The 5,111-nt window shown below is 38.0% G+C and overlaps 1 pseudogene; it reads right to left on the bottom strand.

Moving 5' to 3' along the window:
- Nucleotides 1-3,668: 3,668 nt before the first annotated feature.
- On the bottom strand, nucleotides 3,669-4,469 carry LOC140502456 (large ribosomal subunit protein eL8 pseudogene; annotated as a pseudogene).
- Nucleotides 4,470-5,111: the final 642 nt, after the last annotated feature.

Here is a 5,111-nt window from a genome sequence, read left to right as displayed (position 1 = left end):
AATAGAATAGTGGTTCTCTTGATCCCTCCTGCTGCCTCTCATTTCATTTGAATCTCACAAGAACCCCATAAAATAGATAGCGCAGATATTATTATCCCAATATATGAGATAAAATAACTGAGGTTCAGAAAGTTATATTAAGTTTTAAGATTCTATGCCTTTAGCATGGTCATGCAAACAGAAAATGTTGGAGCTAAGGATTGGAGACAGGGAAGAAGGACTAACGTTAAGTTCTCTTGACTTCAGGTACAGTATTCTAGTCATGTACCAATGGCTTTTTCCACACCTTTTCTCTCTGCCCACAGCTGCTGCCCAAGTCCTGAGAGAAGACATTTTTGCTTTGGGGAACCAGGTCTCAATCATTTTTTTAAAGGTTAGGGATGAAGACAATGTGAAAAATCAGGATCTGGGGGCTGTAAAGCATACATTAAACTTAGTAGCAAGAATCATAAACATAGATTTCTTTTTTCTATCTCAGTTGTCTCCAACTGAGTGAAGCTCAACTGGGTAGAGAACAAGGGAAAGCAGGGGATGCAGAACTAGTCATAATGACATAGCTTGCATTCATCCAACTCTAAGGCTTACAATGTATGTTATGTACGTTATCTCATTTGCTCTTCACAGCAACTCTGAAGTAGGTACTATATATATTATCACTGTTTTACAGATAGAGAAACTTAGACTAACAGAGGTTACATTACTTACTCATTGTCAAACAACTCATGTGTGTCAGAGATGGGATTTGAACTCAGGTCTTTTCTAACTCCAAGTCCAATATATTTTTCCATCGGACCATACATAGACCAAGATTCTTATTGTTAGTCTCATTTCATGTATAATAGATAATTTATAGTCCCAAATGGATTGGTAATGAAAGTATTTTATAACTATTTCTACCCAGGCAAATTGGAGTATGAGAACTCCAATATATTATCCATGTAACCTAATTGTCCTTCTAAACTTAAGGGGAAAGGGCTGATCAATAATATTGAAGGTTTGGTACCTAACGTCCTAGTTAACTTCCCTAGTTAACTTCACTTTGCCCATATAGATGTGACCAAAGATCATGAATCTTATGCTAGGCCAAGGAAAATAAAGATTGTGAGCTACTTATGGAAACCAAAAAGGCTACACAACTCAGACAAGGGAATGAATTTTGTCTTTGTGCAAAGAGAGGAAGAACTTACCTGTATCTTCCTTCATTCTCTGGTGTATAAAGACCAATATTTTCTAGCAATTTGCATAGTCCAGAAAGGAAAATTTTGGCTAACAGGGCATGATGACACTGGTAAGAAAGCTGTAAAATTGGCAATCATGTATGATGACTTCTGGGCAAAGGAAAATGAGAGAAGTCCTATTACCTGAGGTCAATGTGGCACCTATTTCATAGATACCGTCACAGCTTGACCTTGAACAACAACTTTGGCATCCAACCCCACCATTTTATAGAGCTGGTACGTAGATTCCTATTGGTATTTATCAGCTGTAAAAGGCTTCATTTCCTCATGCTTTTTCTGAAGTCCTTCCAGGACATGTCTCTACACTCTCTTCTATGTAGGGACCACAAAAAGCTACCACTTTTTATTCTGCAGTTATTTAAGAAACCATACCTCATGAGCCCCCATCAATGTATCTATAGGACATAATTGATTTGTAGCAAAAGCATTTAATAAAAACGTATTGTAAGAAAAGTAGCAGTAGAAAATTTCCCACATAATTCTGGGATATATCTTCCCATAAGTATAAATAGCATTAGAGAGGACACACTTAGAGAACATTCATGGAAGGGTACACATATGGCTATACATATAGTCAGCATGCAAGTAAGGAGGAACATTCATGTGATCAGGGAACATACGTGACCAGAGCATATGTGTGTAGGGATACATGTGGAAAATATGTGTGTCAAAGGAAGTCATGTAAAAGGTACATATACATAGGAAATATGTTTTGTTCTGTGAATTGAAAATAAAATAAAAAAACATATATGACCAGGTACATGAACACAGAGAGACCTTTGATGCTGTAGAGTCACCAATATCTTCTGTTACATCATTGTGCTAATTTGACTGGTCCTTCTCTCTACTAGTCTTGAGTGACTCACAATTCTTATGGTCGTTGCCCCTATGGTGTTTGCTACGCATTATACTCTGGTGCTTGTGATTGTGAGTTGTTGTTGTTGCTGTTTTGTTTCTAGTTTCTGGCTTCAGCTGGAATCATTTAGCATGGATTTAGAACTCATATAAACCATAGAATCAATCTGACTCAACCTCTTCATTTTACATATAAGTAAACTGAGTCCCAGACATTAAATGACTTACTCAAGGTCATACAATTTGTATGGAACACAGCCAAAATTTTAATTCAGATGCTCTGACTTACATTGCCTCAGTTCTCTCAATTGTAAAATATAGATTATAATAAATTATAAATAATAATCATATAAATAATAAATGTAGATAAAATGAGAGAATAATTGTAAAACACTTACTAGCACTGTGCTTGGCACTTAGTAGGTGCTTAATAAATGCTTTTTTTCATCATTTCCTTTTCATCATTCCCTTCCCAAGGCAGTGTTCTTTCCATTGTATTGTGCTGTCTCCTTCAGCTGAGGTACTATCTTTTCCCTATAAGAGTAATAGGTTATATCAGTTTTCTTTTGACTCAATGCCCAGATGACTAAGCTTCAGATATTTTAGTGAGGGCAGTAAGACATTTCATATCCAGTTTTAGAGCATTTTAAAAAATAAATAAATAAATAAATGAAACTAAATGAATGAATGAATGAATTTTTTGATAAGCAAATAAATAAAATATCTTTATTTTTTCACAGGAGGAAGAATCTAAAGTTTTTAGTTAGAGGATTTAGAGTTAGAAGGTACCTTTGAGGCAGTCTGGCTCAATCCTCTCATTTTACAAATGAGAAAATTGAGACCCACAGGGGTAAGTGACTTGCACAGTCATATAGCTAGGAAGTATCTGAGGCCAGATTTGAACTTGGGGTCCTCCTGACTCAAAGTCCAGAGCTCTATCCAGTATCATCTAGCTGCCAAAATCTTAGGTGTCACTTAAGACACCTAAGTAGATAACTTTTCTCTCCAGAAGGAGAGCCTTTTACTCTTGGGGCCAGACTATTTTTAGAATACAGTACAATTAGCTACAGTAATGAAAGTCTGAAGGCATCTGATTTGCCTTAGAACCTTACTTTATTTGGAGTTGAATCATAATCTGTTGTTGCAGATAACTATTTTAGGTTTAAGGATTCCTTGTAACTTTTCCTTTTTGGGGCATATCATACCTTCAAATCTATTTCTCTAGGTTGGGCAGAGTTTACCAACCCCCCCAGAAGATCGTTGGATCTTAGGCACCAAAATTCTCCCATGGTCCCATATCCTTGGAATTTTCTATGCAACAGAAGGTCAAAATAGCAACAACCTCAACTGAATGATATCTCTTCAAGGATTCACCCTCCACCTCTACCCATATTTCCAAATTTTTGCCTTTATTATATACATGTATATATGTGGCCAGTGACAGCTCTCTCAGGCATTGAACCATACCACCCTCTGTCTGCCTAATAACCTCATTTATCCTGATATGTAAAGAAAACTACACCACTTTTTTTATTTTAATTTTTATTTTTATGTAGAAAAAATTCAAATATACATTTAAACCAATTTGGCTGCAAGTTCCTTAGCTTTTGCCTTTTTCAGCTTGGCAATACGAGTCACTGATTTTGGACCCAGAACGTTGCCACCCCGGTGACGACGGGTCTCATCGTATCTGTCACTGTAATTGGTTTTGGTGGCTTCTACCAACTTAGCTAGAGCTCCCTTATCTTCAGGATTAACCTGTGTGAAGGCAATGCTTGTACAAGTCTTTCTGTGAACTAAGCAACCCAGTCTGGCTTTACTTTTAATAATACAGTAAGGAACCCCTATTTTCCAACATAAGGCAGGTAGGAAGACCGTTAGCTCAGTGGGGTCCACATCATGTGCAATTACTACCAACTGTGTTTTCTTGTTTTCTACCAGGGTAGTAACAGTGTTAACACCTGCTCTGAGAACTGGTGGTCTCTTAGTGGGGATGTCTCCTTTACCTGGAGTCTTTTCTTCAGCCCAAGCCAGCAGCCTTTGCTTCTTATCTTGCTTTGTCTCTGGTCTGTACTTGTGAGCCAGTTTAAGCAGCTGAGTAGCTGTCTGATGATTCAAAGCCTGGGTGAATTGGTTAATTGCTGGTGGGATTTTCAAACGTTTGTAAAGGATAGACCTTTGATGCTGCAGTCTGATGTACTGAGACTATTTGACAAATCGAGTAAGGTCCCTTTTGGGCTGGATATCCTGACCAGTGCCAAAGTTCTTGGACCACTTCTCAAGCAAAGGATTGACCGTTTTCTTGGCTTCCTGCTTCTTTACAACAGCAGGGGCAGTAGCCACCTTCTTCCCCTTAGCCTTCTTCCCTTTTGGCATCTTGGCTGGTTAAACGAGAGAGATACTACAATATTTGTACAGTAAAATGTAAGCAGAGGTAGGAGCTAAGTCCCAGTTACTTTAGAACTTCCTAAAATGGATCTAGACTAGACATATTGTTTTGTCTTTGACCATAGCTGTTGATTGAAAGTAAATGTTTCATAAAACAAAGACAGCCACTAACAGTAGAGGTCAGAGCAATTCTAAATGGCGATGGAGGTGAATGTTCTCTCCACTAACTGTAGCCCTCCTTCCTCCCTCCATCAGGGCAGCCCTCCACTTAGACCCCTTCTCTTTGCAAATAGTTTCTGTTTAGCTTTCAGCTTTCAAGAAGTAAGCACATAAAACATCAGCCACTGGCCAGATTCAGCAGGGTAAATATTAACTAGATATTGACCCCTGGGCCTTTCACATCTGGTGAGTAACGTATTAAGCCTCAAAACTGAGTTCCATCTAGACTGGAAAATCTACATTAACCTTTGTAAGATTATAGGACAGAAATGTGTATGTGCATGGTGCCTGATGTGTGTACGGAGCGGTATTTTGTGAGTTATCAGGGTTTTCACATGTGTCAACAGATTGACTGGTCCAAATCTCATAGTTTAAAATGGAGAAATAAGAAAGGATATTCTGGGCCTCATC

This window comes from Notamacropus eugenii, chromosome 4 (assembly GCF_028372415.1).
Source record: "Notamacropus eugenii isolate mMacEug1 chromosome 4, mMacEug1.pri_v2, whole genome shotgun sequence".
In the NCBI taxonomy this organism is placed as follows: Eukaryota; Metazoa; Chordata; class Mammalia; order Diprotodontia; family Macropodidae; genus Notamacropus; species Notamacropus eugenii.
The sequence above is the reverse complement of the archived record's forward strand: the minus strand, read 5'-3'. Positions and strand labels throughout refer to the sequence as shown.